Genomic DNA, 20,660 nt, shown 5'->3' on the forward strand with positions numbered 1-20,660 from the left:
GACTCACTCAGTCAGTCAGTCACTCACTCACTGTTTCAGTCAGTCAGTCAGTCATTCAGTCACTCACTCACTCAGTCACTCACTCAGTCAGGGACCGTCATGTTTTCAGGGCTGAGCCTTCAGCTGGTCCGTCAGTCAGTCAGTCACTCAGTCAGGGACCGTCATGTTTTCAGGGCTGAGCCGCCAGCTGGTCCGTCAGTCAGTCAGTCAGTCAGTAACTCACTCAGTCACTCACTCACTCATGTCGTAACCAGTTTGTTTGTTTGTTTGTTTTTTGCATCGTCCCTGACAAATAAACTAATAAAATAAATCCACAGCTGCCATGATCACTGGAAAGTCTGGGGATCACTTACCAACAACTGAAAACAATAATAATTTTCACTCTGTGCGGCTACTAGCAGTGCAGTATGTGAATTGGATTTTTTTTCGTTTTTTCTTTTTTTTTTTTGCAATGAGGCTAACTTGCATAGAAATGAGCCAATTTTACGACAAATGTATGCATATTACCTCATTTAAATGCGTGCAAATAGCGCGAGAGCACCGAGACGCTGTTTCCTGGGCAGTTACACTGTTTCCTTGTTGTCTTGTTTGTGCAGGTTTAGCGGCCGCAAAAGCCTCACAACCCTTTTGTGTATTGGCCGGTGAGTGTTCTGCCAGACTGGCGGGTATTTGGGGAGCTCCTACTGTGAGCTGCCCCTCATGCCTCAGCACCCAGCCGACCAGTCGTGTAACTTAAGTGACGTTGTTGGTCACCTGATCCAGCGGCCCAAACATGATCACTCACTCAGTGACTCAGTAACTCAGTCACTCACTCACTCAGTAACTCAGTCAATATGTCAGTCTCTCCGTCACTCACTCACTCAGTCACTCACTCACTCACTCAGTCTGTCAGTCACTCAGTCAGTCACTCACTCAGACAGTCACTCACTCAGTGACTCAGTCATTCACTCACTCACTCAGTCAGTCTGTCAGTCACTCAGTCAGTCACTCAGTCACTCTCAGTCAGTCAGTCAGTCACTCACTCACTCACTCACTCAGTCACTCACTCAGTCAGCCACTCACTCAGACAGTCAGTCACTCACTCACTCATTCAGTCAGTCATTCAGTCAGTCAGTCACTCACTCAGTCAGTCACTCACTCACTCAAGACAGTCAGTCACTCACTCAGTCAGTCACTCACTCACTTAGTGACTCACTCAGTCAGTCACTCACTCACTATTTCAGTCAGTCAGTCACTCACTCACTCACTCAGTCAGTCAGTCAGTCACTCACTCAGTCAGTCACTCACTCAGTCACTCACTTAGTGAGTCAGTCAGTCAGTCAGTCACTCAGTCAGTCACTCACTCAGTCACTCACTTAGTGACTCAGTCAGTCAGTCACTCAGTCAGTCTGTCAGTCAGTTGGTCACTCACTCACTCACTAACTTAGTGACTCACTCACTCACTCACTCAGTCACTCACTCACTATTTCAGTCAGTCAGTCACTCAGTCAGGGACCGTCATGTTTTCAGGGCTGAGCCGCCAGCCGGTCCGTCAGTCAGTCAGTCACTCACTCACTCAGTCACTCACTCAGTCTGTCAGTCACTCAGTCAGTCACTCACTCAGACAGTCACTCACTCACTCAGTGACTCACTCACTCAGTCAGTCACTCAGTCAGTCACTCATTCACTCACTCAGTCACTCTCAGTCAGTCAGTCACTCATTCACTCACTCACTCAGACAGTCAGTCACTCACTCAGTCAGCCACTCACTCAGACAGTCAGTCACTCACTCATTCAGTCAGTCAGTCACTCACTCAGTCACTCACTCACTCAGTCAGTCACTCACTCAGTCAGTCACTCACTCACTCACTCAGTCTGTCTCTCAGTCAGTCAGTCACTCACTCAGACAGTCAGTCACTCGCTCACTCAGTCACTCACTTAGTGACTCAGTCAGTCACTCACTCAGACAGTCAGTCACTCACTCACTCAGTCAATCAGTCACTCAGTCAGTCAGTCAGTCACTCAGTCAGTCAGTGACTCACTCACTCACTCAGTCAGTCACTAAGTCAGTCACTCACTCACTCATTATTTCAGTCAGTCTGTCACTCAGTCAGTCAGTCATGTTTTCAGGGCTGAGCCGCCAGCTGGTCCGTCAGTCAGTCACTCACTCACTCAGTCACTCACTCACTCACTCACTCAGTCACTCACTCACTCACTCAATCAGTCACAGTCAGTCAGTCAATCACTCACTCCCTCAGTCAGTCACTCACTCACTCACTCACTCACTCACTCACTCGCTGAGTAACTCAGTCAGTCAGTCAGTCACTCACTCAGACAGTCAGTCACTCACTCACTCAGTCAGTCACTCACTCGCTCACTCACTCACTCAGTCACTCACTCACTTAGTGACTCAGTCAGTCAGTCACTCAGACAGTCAGTCAGTCGGTCACTGTCACTCACTCACTCAGTCACTTAGTCAGTCAGTCACTCACACACTCACTCACTCACTCACTTAGTGACTCACTCACTCAGTCAGTCAGTCACTCACTCACTATTTAAGTCAGTCAGTCACTCGCTCACTCACTCAGTCTCTCAGTCACTCACTCACTCAGTCACTCACTCAGTCAGTCACTCAGTCAATATGTCAGTCTCTCCGTCACTCACTCACTCATTATTTCAGTCAGTCTGTCACTCAGACAGTCAGTCACTCACTCACTCAGTCACTCACTCAGTCAGTCAGTCATGTTTTCAGGGCTGAGCCGCCAGCTGGTCCGTCAGTCACTCACTCACTCACTCAGTCACTCAGTCAGTCAGTCACTCACTCACTCACTCAGTCACTCACTCACTCAATCAGTCACAGTCAGTCAGTCAATCACTCACTCCCTCAGTCACTCACTCACTCACTCACTCACTCGCTGAGTAATTCTGTCAGTCAGTCAGTCACTCACTCACTCAGACATTCAGTCACTCACTCACTCACTCAGTCAGTCACTCACTTAGTCAGTCAGTCACTCACCTAGTGACTCAGTCAGTCAGTCACTAAGACAGTCAGTCTGTCAGTCGGTCACTCAGTCACTCACTCACTCAGTCACTTAGTCAGTCAGTCACTCACACACTCACTCACTCACTCACTATTTCAGTCAGTCAGTCAGTCACTCACTCACTCAGTCACTCACTCAGTCAGGGACCGTCATGTTTTCAGGGCTGAGCCGCCAGCTGGTCCGTCAGTCAGTCAGTCACTCACTTAGACAGTCAGTCACTCACTCAGTCAGTCAGTCAGTCACTCACTCACTCAGTCTCTCAGTCACTCACTCACTCATTCAGTCAGTCTCTCAGTCAGTCAGTCACTCACTCAGTCAGTCACTCACTCACTCAAGACAGTCAGTCACTCACTCAGTCAGTCACTCACTCACTTAGTGACTCACTCAGTCAGTCACTCACTCACTATTTCAGTCAGTCAGTCACTCACTCACTCACTCACTCAGTCAGTCAGTCAGTCACTCACTCAGTCAGTCACTCACTCAGTCACTCACTTAGTGAGTCAGTCAGTCAGTCAGTCACTCAGTCAGTCACTCACTCAGTCACTCACTTAGTGACTCAGTCAGTCAGTCACTCAGTCAGTCACTAAGTCAGTCACTCACTCACTCATTATTTCAGTCAGTCTGTCACTCAGTCAGTCACTCGCTCACTCAGTCACTTAGTCAGTCAGTCACTCACACACTCACTCACTCACTCACTTAGTGACTCACTCAGTCAGTCAGTCACTCACTCACTGTTTCAGTCAGTCAGTCATTCAGTCACTCACTCACTCAGTCACTCACTCAGTCAGGGACCGTCATGTTTTCAGGGCTGAGCCGCCAGCTGGTCCGTCAGTCAGTCAGTCACTCACTTAGACAGTCAGTCACTCACTCAGTCAGTCAGTCACCCACTCACTCACTCACTCACTCAGTCTCTCAGTCACTCACTCACTCACTCAGTCAGTCACTCACTCAGTCAGTCACTCACTCAGTCACTCACTTAGTGACTCAGTCAGTCACTCACTCACTCACTCAGTCACTCACTTAGTGACTCAGTCAGTCGGTCAGTCACTCACTCACTCACTAACTTAGTGACTCATTCGCTCACTCAGTCAGTCACTCACTCACTATTTCAGTCAGTCAGTCAGTCAGTCAGTCACTCACTCAGTCACTCACTCACTCACTCACTCATGTCGTAACCAGTTTGTTTGTTTGTTTGTTTTTTGCATCGTCCCTGACAAATAAACTAATAAAATAAATCCACAGCTGCCATGATCACTGGAAAGTCTGGGGATCACTTACCAACAACTGAAAACAATAATAATTTTCACTCTGTGCGGCTACTAGCAGTGCAGTATGTGAATTGGATTTTTTTTCGTTTTTTCTTTTTTTTTTTTTGCAATGAGGCTAACTTGCATAGAAATGAGCCAATTTTACGACAAATGTATGCATATTACCTCATTTAAATGCGTGCAAATAGCGCGAGAGCACCGAGACGCTGTTTCCTGGGCAGTTACACTGTTTCCTTGTTGTCTTGTTTGTGCAGGTTTAGCGGCCGCAAAAGCCTCACAACCCTTTTGTGTATTGGCCGGTGAGTGTTCTGCCAGACTGGCGGGTATTTGGGGAGCTCCTACTGTGAGCTGCCCCTCATGCCTCAGCACCCAGCCGACCAGTCGTGTAACTTAAGTGACGTTGTTGGTCACCTGATCCAGCGGCCCAAACATGATCACTCACTCAGTGACTCAGTCACTCACTCACTCAGTAACTCAGTCAATATGTCAGTCTCTCCGTCACTCACTCACTCAGTGACTCACTCACTCACTCAGTCACTCACTCATTCAGTCAGTCAGTCACTCACTCAGTCACTCACTCACTCAGTCAGTCACTCACTCAGTCAGTCACTCACTCACTCACTCAGTCAGTCTCTCAGTCAGTCAGTCACTCACTCAGACAGTCAGTCACTCGCTCACTCAGTCACTCACTTAGTGACTCAGTCAGTCACTCACTCAGACAGTCAGTCACTCACTCACTCAGTCAATCAGTCACTCAGTCAGTCAGTCAGTCACTCAGTCAGTCAGTGACTCACTCACTCACTCAGTCAGTCACTAAGTCAGTCACTCACTCACTCACTCATTATTTCAGTCAGTCTGTCACTCAGTCAGTCAGTCATGTTTTCAGGGCTGAGCCGCCAGCTGGTCCGTCAGTCAGTCACTCACTCACTCAGTCACTCACTCACTCACTCACTCAGTCACTCACTCACTCAATCAGTCACAGTCAGTCAGTCAATCACTCACTCCCTCAGTCAGTCAGTCACTCACTCACTCACTCACTCACTCGCTGAGTAACTCAGTCAGTCAGTCAGTCACTCACTCAGACAGTCAGTCACTCACTCACTCAGTCAGTCACTCACTCGCTCACTCACTCACTCACTCAGTCACTCACTCACTTAGTGACTCAGTCAGTCAGTCACTCAGACAGTCAGTCAGTCGGTCACTGTCACTCACTCACTCAGTCACTTAGTCAGTCAGTCACTCACACACTCACTCACTCACTCACTTAGTGACTCACTCACTCAGTCAGTCAGTCACTCACTCACTATTTAAGTCACTCAGTCACTCGCTCACTCACTCAGTCTCTCAGTCACTCACTCACTCAGTCACTCACTCAGTCAGTCACTCAGTCAATATGTCAGTCTCTCCGTCACTCACTCACTCATTATTTCAGTCAGTCTGTCACTCAGACAGTCAGTCACTCACTCACTCAGTCACTCACTCAGTCAGTCAGTCATGTTTTCAGGGCTGAGCCGCCAGCTGGTCCGTCAGTCACTCACTCACTCACTCAGTCACTCAGTCAGTCAGTCACTCACTCACTCACTCAGTCACTCACTCACTCAATCAGTCACAGTCAGTCAGTCAATCACTCACTCCCTCAGTCACTCACTCACTCACTCACTCACTCGCTGAGTAATTCTGTCAGTCAGTCAGTCACTCACTCACTCAGACATTCAGTCACTCACTCACTCAGTCAGTCACTCACTTAGTCAGTCAGTCACTCACCTAGTGACTCAGTCAGTCAGTCACTAAGACAGTCAGTCTGTCAGTCGGTCACTCAGTCACTCACTCACTCAGTCACTTAGTCAGTCAGTCACTCACACACTCACTCACTCACTCACTATTTCAGTCAGTCAGTCAGTCACTCACTCACTCAGTCACTCACTCAGTCAGGGACCGTCATGTTTTCAGGGCTGAGCCGCCAGCTGGTCCGTCAGTCAGTCAGTCACTCACTTAGACAGTCAGTCACTCACTCAGTCAGTCAGTCACTCACTCACTCACTCAGTCTCTCAGTCACTCACTCACTCACTCAGTCAGTCACTCACTCAGTCAGTCACTCACTCAGTCACTCACTTAGTGAGTCAGTCAGTCAGTCAGTCAGTCACTCAGTCAGTCACTCACTCAGTCACTCACTTAGTCAGTCAGTCACTCACTTAGTGACTCAGTCAGACAGTCAGTCAGTCTGTCAGTCAGTCACTCACTCACTCAGTCACTTAGTCAGTCAGTCACTCACACACTCACTCACTCACTCACTATTTCAGTCAGTCAGTCAGTCACTCACTCACTCACTCAGTCACTCACTCAGTCAGGGACCGTCATGTTTTCAGGGCTGAGCCGCCAGCTGGTCCGTCAGTCAGTCAGTCACTCACTTAGACAGTCAGTCACTCAGTCAGTCAGTCAGTCACTCACTCACTCAGTCTCTCAGTCACTCACTCACTCAGTCACTCACTCAGTCAGTCACTCACTCAGTCACTCACTTAGTGAGTCAGTCAGTCAGTCACTCACTCAGTCACTCACTTAGTGACTCAGTCAGTCACTCAGTCAGTCTGTCAGTCAGTTGGTCACTCACTCACTCACTCACTAACTTAGTGACTCACTCACTCACTCATTCACTCACTCACTCACTCACTCACTATTTCATTCAGTCAGTCAGTCACTCAGTCAGGGACCGTCATGTTTTCAGGGCTGAGCCGCCAGCTGGTCCGTCAGTCAGTCAGTCAGTCAGTAACTCACTCAGTCACTCACTCACTCATGTCGTAACCAGTTTGTTTGTTTGTTTGTTTTTTGCATCGTCCCTGACAAATAAACTAATAAAATAAATCCACAGCTGCCATGATCACTGGAAAGTCTGGGGATCACTTACCAACAACTGAAAACAATAATAATTTTCACTCTGTGCGGCTACTAGCACTGCAGTATGTGAATTGGATTTTTTTTCGTTTTTCTTTTTTTTTTTGCAATGAGGCTAACGTGCATAGAAATGAGCCAATTTTACGACAAATGTATGCATATTACCTCATTTAAATGCGTGCAAATAGTGCGAGAGCACCGAGACGCTGTTTCCTAGGCAGTTACACTGTTTCCTTGTTGTCTTGTTTGTGCAGGTTTAGCGGCCGCAAAAGCCTCACAACCCTTTTGTGTATTGGCCGGTGAGTGTTCTGCCAGACTGGCGGGTATTTGGGGAGCTCCTACTGTGAGCTGCCCCTCATGCCTCAGCACCCAGCCGACCAGTCGTGTAACTTAAGTGACGTTGTTGGTCACCTGATCCAGCGGCCCAAACATGATCACTCACTCAGTGACTCAGTCACTCACTCACTCAGTAACTTAGTCAATATGTCAGTCTCTCCGTCACTCACTCACTCAGTGACTCACTCACTCACTCAGTCTGTCAGTCACTCAGTCAGTCACTCACTCAGACAGTCACTCACTCACTCACTCAGTGACTCAGTCATTCACTCACTCACTCAGTCAGTCTGTCAGTCACTCAGTCAGTCACTCAGTCACTCTCAGTCAGTCAGTCAGTCACTCACTCACTCACTCAGACAGTCAGTCACTCACTCAGTCAGCCACTCACTCAGACAGTCAGTCAGTCACTCACTCATTCAGTCAGTCTCTCAGTCAGTCAGTCACTCACTCAGTCAGTCAGTCACTCACTCAGACAGTCAGTCACTCACTCACTCAGTCACTCACTTAGTGACTCAGTCAGTCACTCACTCAGACAGTCAGTCACTCAGTCAATCAGTCAGTCACTCAGTCAGTCAGTGACTCACTCACTCACTCAGTCAGTCACTAAGTCAGTCACTCACTCACTCATTATTTCAGTCTGTCAGTCACTCAGACAGTCACTCACTCACTCATTATTTCAGTCAGTCTGTCACTCAGTCAGTCAGTCGGTCACTCAGTCACTCGCTCACTCAGTCACTTAGTCAGTCAGTCACTCACACACTCACTCACTCACTCACTTAGTGACTCACTCAGTCAGTCAGTCACTCACTCACTGTTTCAGTCAGTCAGTCAGTCATTCAGTCACTCACTCACTCAGTCACTCACTCAGTCAGGGACCGTCATGTTTTCAGGGCTGAGCCTTCAGCTGGTCCGTCAGTCAGTCAGTCACTCAGTCAGGGACCGTCATGTTTTCAGGGCTGAGCCGCCAGCTGGTCCGTCAGTCAGTCAGTCAGTCAGTAACTCACTCAGTCACTCACTCACTCATGTCGTAACCAGTTTGTTTGTTTGTTTGTTTTTTGCATCGTCCCTGACAAATAAACTAATAAAATAAATCCACAGCTGCCATGATCACTGGAAAGTCTGGGGATCACTTACCAACAACTGAAAACAATAATAATTTTCACTCTGTGCGGCTACTAGCAGTGCAGTATGTGAATTGGATTTTTTTTCGTTTTTTCTTTTTTTTTTTTGCAATGAGGCTAACTTGCATAGAAATGAGCCAATTTTACGACAAATGTATGCATATTACCTCATTTAAATGCGTGCAAATAGCGCGAGAGCACCGAGACGCTGTTTCCTGGGCAGTTACACTGTTTCCTTGTTGTCTTGTTTGTGCAGGTTTAGCGGCCGCAAAAGCCTCACAACCCTTTTGTGTATTGGCCGGTGAGTGTTCTGCCAGACTGGCGGGTATTTGGGGAGCTCCTACTGTGAGCTGCCCCTCATGCCTCAGCACCCAGCCGACCAGTCGTGTAACTTAAGTGACGTTGTTGGTCACCTGATCCAGCGGCCCAAACATGATCACTCACTCAGTGACTCAGTAACTCAGTCACTCACTCACTCAGTAACTCAGTCAATATGTCAGTCTCTCCGTCACTCACTCACTCAGTCACTCACTCACTCACTCAGTCTGTCAGTCACTCAGTCAGTCACTCACTCAGACAGTCACTCACTCAGTGACTCAGTCATTCACTCACTCACTCAGTCAGTCTGTCAGTCACTCAGTCAGTCACTCAGTCACTCTCAGTCAGTCAGTCAGTCACTCACTCACTCACTCAGTCAGTCACTCACTCAGTCAGCCACTCACTCAGACAGTCAGTCACTCACTCACTCATTCAGTCAGTCATTCAGTCAGTCAGTCACTCACTCAGTCAGTCACTCACTCACTCAAGACAGTCAGTCACTCACTCAGTCAGTCACTCACTCACTTAGTGACTCACTCAGTCAGTCACTCACTCACTATTTCAGTCAGTCAGTCACTCACTCACTCACTCAGTCAGTCAGTCAGTCACTCACTCAGTCAGTCACTCACTCAGTCACTCACTTAGTGAGTCAGTCAGTCAGTCAGTCACTCAGTCAGTCACTCACTCAGTCACTCACTTAGTGACTCAGTCAGTCAGTCACTCAGTCAGTCTGTCAGTCAGTTGGTCACTCACTCACTCACTAACTTAGTGACTCACTCACTCACTCACTCAGTCACTCACTCACTATTTCAGTCAGTCAGTCACTCAGTCAGGGACCGTCATGTTTTCAGGGCTGAGCCGCCAGCCGGTCCGTCAGTCAGTCAGTCACTCACTCACTCAGTCACTCACTCACTCACTCATGTCGTAACCAGTTTGTTTGTTTGTTTGTTTTTTGCATCGTCCCTGACAAATAAACTAATAAAATAAATCCACAGCTGCCATGATCACTGGAAAGTCTGGGGATCACTTACCAACAACTGAAAACAATAATAATTTTCACTCTGTGTGGCTACTAGCACTGCAGTATGTGAATTGGATTTTTTTTCGTTTTTTCTTTTTTTTTTTTGCAATGAGTCTAACGTGCATAGAAATGAGCCAATTTTACGACAAATGTATGCATATTACCTCATTTAAATGCGTGCAAATAGCGCGAGAGCACCGAGACGCTGTTTCCTGGGCAGTTACACTGTTTCCTTGTTGTCTTGTTTGTGCAGGTTTAGCGGCCGCAAAAGCCTCACAACCCTTTTGTGTATTGGCCGGTGAGTGTTCTGCCAGACTGGCGGGTATTTGGGAAGCTCCTACTGTGAGCTGCCCCTCATGCCTCAGCACCCAGCCGACCAGTCGTGTAACTTAAGTGACGTTGTTGGTCACCTGATCCAGCGGCCCAAACATGATCACTCACTCAGTGACTCAGTAACCCAGTCAGTCACTCACTCAGTAACTCAGTCAATCTGTCAGTCTCTCCATCACTCACTCACTCAGTCACTCACTCAGTCTGTCAGTCACTCAGTCAGTCACTCACTCAGACAGTCACTCACTCACTCAGTGACTCACTCACTCAGTCAGTCACTCAGTCAGTCACTCATTCACTCACTCAGTCACTCTCAGTCAGTCAGTCACTCATTCACTCACTCACTCAGACAGTCAGTCACTCACTCAGTCAGCCACTCACTCAGACAGTCAGTCACTCACTCATTCAGTCAGTCAGTCACTCACTCAGTCACTCACTCACTCAGTCAGTCACTCACTCAGTCAGTCACTCACTCACTCACTCAGTCAGTCTCTCAGTCAGTCAGTCACTCACTCAGACAGTCAGTCACTCGCTCACTCAGTCACTCACTTAGTGACTCAGTCAGTCACTCACTCAGACAGTCAGTCACTCACTCACTCAGTCAATCAGTCACTCAGTCAGTCAGTCAGTCACTCAGTCAGTCAGTGACTCACTCACTCACTCAGTCAGTCACTAAGTCAGTCACTCACTCACTCACTCATTATTTCAGTCAGTCTGTCACTCAGTCAGTCAGTCATGTTTTCAGGGCTGAGCCGCCAGCTGGTCCGTCAGTCAGTCACTCACTCACTCAGTCACTCACTCACTCACTCACTCAGTCACTCACTCACTCACTCAATCAGTCACAGTCAGTCAGTCAATCACTCACTCCCTCAGTCAGTCACTCACTCACTCACTCACTCACTCACTCGCTGAGTAACTCAGTCAGTCAGTCAGTCACTCACTCAGACAGTCAGTCACTCACTCACTCAGTCAGTCACTCACTCGCTCACTCACTCACTCAGTCACTCACTCACTTAGTGACTCAGTCAGTCAGTCACTCAGACAGTCAGTCAGTCGGTCACTGTCACTCACTCACTCAGTCACTTAGTCAGTCAGTCACTCACACACTCACTCACTCACTCACTTAGTGACTCACTCACTCAGTCAGTCAGTCACTCACTCACTATTTAAGTCAGTCAGTCACTCGCTCACTCACTCAGTCTCTCAGTCACTCACTCAGTCACTCACTCAGTCAATATGTCAGTCTCTCCGTCACTCACTCACTCATTATTTCAGTCAGTCTGTCACTCAGACAGTCAGTCACTCACTCACTCAGTCACTCACTCAGTCAGTCAGTCATGTTTTCAGGGCTGAGCCGCCAGCTGGTCCGTCAGTCACTCACTCACTCACTCAGTCTCTCAGTCAGTCAGTCACTCACTCACTCACTCAGTCACTCACTCACTCAATCAGTCACAGTCAGTCAGTCAATCACTCACTCCCTCAGTCACTCACTCACTCACTCACTCACTCGCTGAGTAATTCTGTCAGTCAGTCAGTCACTCACTCACTCAGACATTCAGTCACTCACTCACTCAGTCAGTCACTCACTTAGTCAGTCAGTCACTCACCTAGTGACTCAGTCAGTCAGTCACTAAGACAGTCAGTCTGTCAGTCGGTCACTCAGTCACTCACTCACTCAGTCACTTAGTCAGTCAGTCACTCACACACTCACTCACTCACTCACTATTTCAGTCAGTCAGTCAGTCACTCACTCACTCAGTCACTCACTCAGTCAGGGACCGTCATGTTTTCAGGGCTGAGCCGCCAGCTGGTCCGTCAGTCAGTCAGTCACTCACTTAGACAGTCAGTCACTCACTCAGTCAGTCAGTCAGTCACTCACTCACTCAGTCTCTCAGTCACTCACTCACTCATTCAGTCAGTCTCTCAGTCAGTCAGTCACTCACTCAGTCAGTCACTCACTCACTCAAGACAGTCAGTCACTCACTCAGTCAGTCACTCACTCACTTAGTGACTCACTCAGTCAGTCACTCACTCACTATTTCAGTCAGTCAGTCACTCACTCACTCACTCAGTCAGTCAGTCAGTCACTCACTCAGTCAGTCACTCACTCAGTCACTCACTTAGTGAGTCAGTCAGTCAGTCAGTCACTCAGTCAGTCACTCACTCAGTCACTCACTTAGTGACTCAGTCAGTCAGTCACTCAGTCAGTCACTAAGTCAGTCACTCACTCACTCATTATTTCAGTCAGTCTGTCACTCAGTCAGTCACTCGCTCACTCAGTCACTTAGTCAGTCAGTCACTCACACACTCACTCACTCACTCACTTAGTGACTCACTCAGTCAGTCAGTCACTCACTCACTGTTTCAGTCAGTCAGTCATTCAGTCACTCACTCACTCAGTCACTCACTCAGTCAGGGACCGTCATGTTTTCAGGGCTGAGCCGCCAGCTGGTCCGTCAGTCAGTCAGTCACTCACTTAGACAGTCAGTCACTCACTCAGTCAGTCAGTCACCCACTCACTCACTCACTCACTCAGTCTCTCAGTCACTCACTCACTCACTCAGTCAGTCACTCACTCAGTCACTCACTTAGTGACTCAGTCAGTCACTCACTCACTCACTCAGTCACTCACTTAGTGACTCAGTCAGTCGGTCAGTCACTCACTCACTCACTAACTTAGTGACTCATTCGCTCACTCAGTCAGTCACTCACTCACTATTTCAGTCAGTCAGTCAGTCAGTCAGTCACTCACTCAGTCACTCACTCACTCACTCACTCATGTCGTAACCAGTTTGTTTGTTTGTTTGTTTTTTGCATCGTCCCTGACAAATAAACTAATAAAATAAATCCACAGCTGCCATGATCACTGGAAAGTCTGGGGATCACTTACCAACAACTGAAAACAATAATAATTTTCACTCTGTGCGGCTACTAGCAGTGCAGTATGTGAATTGGATTTTTTTTCGTTTTTTCTTTTTTTTTTTTGCAATGAGGCTAACTTGCATAGAAATGAGCCAATTTTACGACAAATGTATGCATATTACCTCATTTAAATGCGTGCAAATAGCGCGAGAGCACCGAGACGCTGTTTCCTGGGCAGTTACACTGTTTCCTTGTTGTCTTGTTTGTGCAGGTTTAGCGGCCGCAAAAGCCTCACAACCCTTTTGTGTATTGGCCGGTGAGTGTTCTGCCAGACTGGCGGGTATTTGGGGAGCTCCTACTGTGAGCTGCCCCTCATGCCTCAGCACCCAGCCGACCAGTCGTGTAACTTAAGTGACGTTGTTGGTCACCTGATCCAGCGGCCCAAACATGATCACTCACTCAGTGACTCAGTAACTCAGTCACTCACTCACTCAGTAACTCAGTCAATATGTCAGTCTCTCCGTCACTCACTCACTCAGTGACTCACTCACTCACTCAGTCTGTCAGTCACTCAGTCAGTCACTCACTCAGACAGTCACTCACTCACTCACTCAGTGACTCAGTCATTCACTCACTCACTCAGTCAGTCTGTCAGTCACTCAGTCAGTCACTCAGTCACTCTCAGTCAGTCAGTCAGTCACTCACTCACTCACTCAGACAGTCAGTCACTCACTCAGTCAGCCACTCACTCAGACAGTCAGTCACTCACTCACTCATTCAGTCAGTCTCTCAGTCAGTCAGTCACTCACTCAGTCAGTCACTCACTCACTCAAGACAGTCTGTCACTCACTCAGTCAGTCACTCACTCACTCAGTCAGTCTCTCAGTCAGTCAGTCACTCACTCAGACAGTCAGTCACTCACTCACTCAGTCACTCACTTAGTGACTCAGTCAGTCACTCACTCAGACAGTCAGTCACTCAGTCAATCAGTCAGTCACTCAGTCAGTCAGTGACTCACTCACTCACTCAGTCAGTCACTAAGTCAGTCACTCACTCACTCATTATTTCAGTCAGTCTGTCACTCAGTCAGTCAGTCGGTCACTCAGTCACTCGCTCACTCAGTCACTTAGTCAGTCAGTCACTCACACACTCACTCACTCACTCACTTAGTGACTCACTCAGTCAGTCAGTCACTCACTCACTGTTTCAGTCAGTCAGTCAGTCATTCAGTCACTCACTCACTCAGTCACTCACTCAGTCAGGGACCGTCATGTTTTCAGGGCTGAGCCGCCAGCTGGTCCGTCAGTCAGTCAGTCACTCAGTCAGGGACCGTCATGTTTTCAGGGCTGAGCCGCCAGCTGGTCCGTCAGTCAGTCAGTCAGTCAGTAACTCACTCACTCATGTCGTAACCAGTTTGTTTGTTTGTTTGTTTTTTGCATCGTCCCTGACAAATAAACTAATAAAATAAATCCACAGCTGCCATGATCACTGGAAAGTCTGGGGATCACTTACCAACAACTGAAAACAATAATAATTTTCACTCTGTGCGGCTACTAGCACTGCAGTATGTGAATTGGATTTTTTTTCGTTTTTTCTTTTTTTTTTTTTGCAATGAGGCTAACTTGCATAGAAATGAGCCAATTTTACGACAAATGTATGCATATTACCTCATTTAAATGCGTGCAAATAGTGCGAGAGCACCGAGACGCTGTTTCCTAGGCAGTTACACTGTTTCCTTGTTGTCTTGTTTGTGCAGGTTTAGCGGCCGCAAAAGCCTCACAACCCTTTTGTGTATTGGCCGGTGAGTGTTCTGCCAGACTGGCGGGTATTTGGGGAGCTCCTACTGTGAGCTGCCCCTCATGCCTCAGCACCCAGCCGACCAGTCGTGTAACTTAAGTGACGTTGTTGGTCACCTGATCCAGCGGCCCAAACATGATCACTCACTCAGTGACTCAGTAACCCAGTCAGTCACTCACTCAGTAACTCAGTCAATCTGTCAGTCTCTCCATCACTCACTCACTCAGTCACTCACTCAGTCTGTCAGTCACTCAGTCAGTCACTCACTCAGACAGTCACTCACTCACTCAGTGACTCACTCACTCAGTCAGTCTGTCAGTCACTCATTCACTCACTCAGTCACTCACTCAGTCAGCCACTCACTCAGACAGTCAGTCACTCACTCATTCAGTCAGTCTCTCAGTCAGTCAGTCACTCACTCACTCAGTCACTCAGTCAGTCACTCACTCAGTCAGTCACTCACTCACTCACTCAGTCAGTCTCTCAGTCAGTCAGTCACTCACTCAGACAGTCAGTCACTCGCTCACTCAGTCACTCACTTAGTGACTCAGTCAGTCACTCACTCAGACAGTCAGTCACTCACTCACTCAGTCAATCAGTCACTCAGTCAGTCAGTCAGTCACTCAGTCAGTCAGTGACTCACTCACTCACTCAGTCAGTCACTAAGTCAGTCACTCACTCACTCACTCATTATTTCAGTCAGTCTGTCACTCAGTCAGTCAGTCATGTTTTCAGGGCTGAGCCGCCAGCTGGTCCGTCAGTCAGTCACTCACTCACTCACTCAGTCACTCACTCACTCACTCACTCACTCAGTCAGTCACTCACTCACTCAATCAGTCACAGTCAGTCAGTCAATCACTCACTCCCTCAGTCAGTCACTCACTCACTCACTCACTCGCTGAGTAACTCAGTCAGTCAGTCAGTCACTCACTCAGACAGTCAGTCACTCACTCACTCACTCAGTCAGTCACTCACTCGCTCACTCACTCACTCAGTCACTCACTCACTTACTGACTCAGTCAGTCAGTCACTCAGACAGTCAGTCAGTCGGTCACTGTCACTCACTCACTCAGTCACTTAGTCAGTCAGTCACTCACACACACTCACTCACTCACTCACTCACTCACTTAGTGACTCACTCACTCAGTCAGTCAGTCACTCACTCACTATTTAAGTCAGTCAGTCACTCGCTCACTCACTCAGTCTCTCAGTCACTCACTCAGTCAGTCACTCAGTCAATATGTCAGTCTCTCCGTCACTCACTCACTCATTATTTCAGTCAGTCTGTCACTCAGACAGTCAGTCACTCACTCACTCAGTCACTCACTCAGTCAGTCAGTCATGTTTTCAGGGCTGAGCCGCCAGCTGGTCCGTCAGTCACTCACTCAGTCACTCAGTCAGTCAGTCACTCACTCACTCCCTCAGTCACTCACTCACTCACTCACTCGCTGAGTAACTCAGTCAGTCTGTCAGTCAGTCACTCACTCAGACAGTCAGTCACTCACTCAGTCAGTCAGTCAGTCACTCACTTAGTGACTCAGTCAGTCAGTCACTCAGACAGTCAGTCAGTCTGTCAGTCAGTCGGTCACTCAGTCACTCACTCACTCAGTCACCTAGTCAGTCAGTCACTCACACACTCACTCACTCACTCACTTAGTGACTCACTCAGTCAGTCAGTCACTCACTCACTGTTTCAGTCAGTCAGTCATTCAGTCACTCACTCACTCAGTCACTCACTCAGTCAGGGACCGTCATGTTTTCAGGGCTGAGCCGCCAGCTGGTCCGTCAGTCAGTCAGTCACTCACTTAGACAGTCAGTCACTCACTCAGTCAGTCAGTCACCCACTCACTCACTCACTCAGTCTCTCAGTCACTCACTCACTCAGTCAGTCACTCACTCAGTCAGTCACTCACTCAGTCACTCACTTAGTGACTCAGTGAGTCAGTCACTCACTCACTCACTCAGTCACTCACTTAGTGACTCAGTAAGTCAGTCGGTCACTCACTCACTCACTCACTAACTTAGTGACTCACTCGCTCACTCACTCACTCAGTCAGTCACTCACTCACTATTTCAGTCAGTCAGTCAGTCACTCACTCAGTCACTCACTCACTCACTCATGTCGTAACCAGTTTGTTTGTTTGTTTGTTTTTTGCATCGTCCCTGACAAATAAACTAATAAAATAAATCCACAGCTGCCATGATCACTGGAAAGTCTGGGGATCACTTACCAACAACTGAAAACAATAATAATTTTCACTCTGTGCGGCTACTAGCAGTGCAGTATGTGAATTGGATTTTTTTTCGTTTTTTCTTTTTTTTTTTTGCAATGAGGCTAACTTGCATAGAAATGAGCCAATTTTACGACAAATGTATGCATATTACCTCATTTAAATGCGTGCAAATAGCGCGAGAGCACCGAGACGCTGTTTCCTGGGCAGTTACACTGTTTCCTTGTTGTCTTGTTTGTGCAGGTTTAGCGGCCGCAAAAGCCTCACAACCCTTTTGTGTATTGGCCGGTGAGTGTTCTGCCAGACTGGCGGGTATTTGGGGAGCTCCTACTGTGAGCTGCCCCTCATGCCTCAGCACCCAGCCGACCAGTCGTGTAACTTAAGTGACGTTGTTGGTCACCTGATCCAGCGGCCCAAACATGATCACTCACTCAGTGACTCAGTAACTCAGTCAGTCACTCAATCAGTCAATCAGTCAGTCTCTCCATCACTCACTCACTCAGTCACTCACTCACTCACTCACTCAGTCTGTCAGTCACTCAGTCAGTCACTCACTCAGACAGTCACTCACTCACTCAGTGACTCACTCACTCAGTCAGTCTGTCAGTCACTCAGTCAGTCACTCATTCACTCACTCAGTCACTCTCAGTCAGTCAGTCACTCATTCACTCACTCACTCACTCAGACAGTCAGTCACTCACTCAGTCAGCCACTCACTCAGACATTCAGTCACTCACTCACTCATTCAGTCAGTCTCTCAGTCAGTCAGTCAGTCACTCACTCAGACAGTCAGTCACTCACTCAGTCACTCACTCATTCACTCACTCAGTCAGTCTCTCAGTCAGTCAGTCACTCACTCAGACAGTCAGTCACTCACTCACTCAGTCACTCACTTAGTGACTCAGTCAGTCACTCACTCAGACAGTCAGTCACTCACTCACTCAGTCAGTCTCTCAGTCAGTCACTCAGTCAGTCAGTGACTCACTCACTCTGTCAGTCACTAAGTCAGTCACTCACTCACACACTCATTATTTCAGTCAGTCTGTCACTCAGTCAGTCAGTCATGTTTTCAGGGCTGAGCCGCCAGCTGGTCCGTCAGTCAGTCACTCACTCACTCACTCAGTCAGTCACTCACTCAGTCAGTCAGTCACTCACTCAATCAGTCACAGTCAGTCAGTCAATCACTCACTCCCTCAGTCAGTCACTCACTCACTCGCTGAGTAACTCAGTCAGTCTGTCAGTCAGTCAGTCACTCACTCACTCAGACAGTCAGTCACTCACTCAGTCAGTCACTCACTCACTCACTCAGTCACTCACTCACTTACTGACTCAGTCAGTCAGTCACTCAGACAGACAGTCAGTCTGTCAGTCAGTCGGTCACTCAGTCACTCACTCACTCAGTCACTTAGTCAGTCACTCACACACTCACTCACTCACTCACTTAGTGACTCACTCAGTCAGTCACTCACTCACTATTTCAGTCAGTCAGTCACTCACTCACTCACTCAGTCAGTCAGTCACTCACTCAGTCAGTCACTCACTCAGTCACTCACTTAGTGAGTCAGTCAGTCAGTCAGTCACTCAGTCAGTCACTCACTCAGTCACTCACTTAGTGACTCAGTCAGTCAGTCACTCAGTCAGTCTGTCAGTCAGTTGGTCACTCACTCACTCACTAACTTAGTGACTCACTCACTCACTCAGTCACTCACTCACTATTTCAGTCAGTCAGTCACTCAGTCAGGGACCGTCATGTTTTCAGGGCTGAGCCGCCAGCCGGTCCGTCAGTCAGTCAGTCACTCACTCACTCAGTCACTCACTCACTCACTCATGTCGTAACCAGTTTGTTTGTTTGTTTGTTTTTTGCATCGTCCCTGACAAATAAACTAATAAAATAAATCCACAGCTGCCATGATCACTGGAAAGTCTGGGGATCACTTACCAACAACTGAAAACAATAATAATTTTCACTCTGTGTGGCTACTAGCACTGCAGTATGTGAATTGGATTTTTTTTCGTTTTTTCTTTTTTTTTTTTTGCAATGAGTCTAACGTGCATAGAAATGAGCCAATTTTACGACAAATGTATGCATATTACCTCATTTAAATGCGTGCAAATAGCGCGAGAGCACCGAGACGCTGTTTCCTGGGCAGTTACACTGTTTCCTTGTTGTCTTGTTTGTGCAGGTTTAGCGGCCGCAAAAGCCTCACAACCCTTTTGTGTATTGGCCGGTGAGTGTTCTGCCAGACTGGCGGGTATTTGGGAAGCTCCTACTGTGAGCTGCCCCTCATGCCTCAGCACCCAGCCGACCAGTCGTGTAACTTAAGTGACGTTGTTGGTCACCTGATCCAGCGGCCCAAACATGATCACTCACTCAGTGACTCAGTAACCCAGTCAGTCACTCACTCAGTAACTCAGTCAATCTGTCAGTCTCTCCATCACTCACTCACTCAGTCACTCACTCAGTCTGTCAGTCACTCAGTCAGTCACTCACTCAGACAGTCACTCACTCACTCAGTGACTCACTCAGTCAGTCACTCATTCACTCACTCAGTCACTCTCAGTCAGTCAGTCACTCATTCACTCACTCACTCAGACAGTCAGTCACTCACTCAGTCAGCCACTCACTCAGACAGTCAGTCACTCACTCATTCAGTCAGTCAGTCACTCACTCAGTCACTCACTCACTCAGTCAGTCACTCACTCAGTCAGTCACTCACTCACTCACTCAGTCAGTCTCTCAGTCAGTCAGTCACTCACTCAGACAGTCAGTCACTCGCTCACTCAGTCACTCACTTAGTGACTCAGTCAGTCACTCACTCAGACAGTCAGTCACTCACTCACTCAGTCAATCAGTCACTCAGTCAGTCAGTCAGTCACTAAGTCAGTCACTCACTCACTCACTCATTATTTCAGTCAGTCTGTCACTCAGTCAGTCAGTCATGTTTTCAGGGCTGAGCCGCCAGCTGGTCCATCAGTCAGTCACTCACTCACTCAGTCACTCACTCACTCACTCACTCAGTCACTCACTCACTCAATCAGTCACAGTCAGTCAGTCAATCACTCACTCCCTCAGTCAGTCACTCACTCACTCACTCACTCACTCACTCACTCGCTGAGTAACTCAGTCAGTCAGTCAGTCACTCACTCAGACAGTCAGTCACTCACTCACTCAGTCAGTCACTCACTCGCTCACTCACTCACTCACTCAGTCACTCACTCACTTAGTGACTCAGTCAGTCAGTCACTCAGACAGTCAGTCAGTCGGTCACTGTCACTCACTCACTCAGTCACTTAGTCAGTCAGTCACTCACACACTCACTCACTCACTCACTTAGTGACTCACTCACTCAGTCAGTCAGTCACTCACTCACTATTTAAGTCAGTCAGTCACTCGCTCACTCACTCAGTCTCTCAGTCACTCACTCACTCAGTCACTCACTCAGTCAGTCACTCAGTCAATATGTCAG

Source organism: Lampris incognitus, chromosome 2 (assembly GCF_029633865.1).
Source record: "Lampris incognitus isolate fLamInc1 chromosome 2, fLamInc1.hap2, whole genome shotgun sequence".
Lineage (NCBI taxonomy): Eukaryota > Metazoa > Chordata > Actinopteri > Lampriformes > Lampridae > Lampris > Lampris incognitus.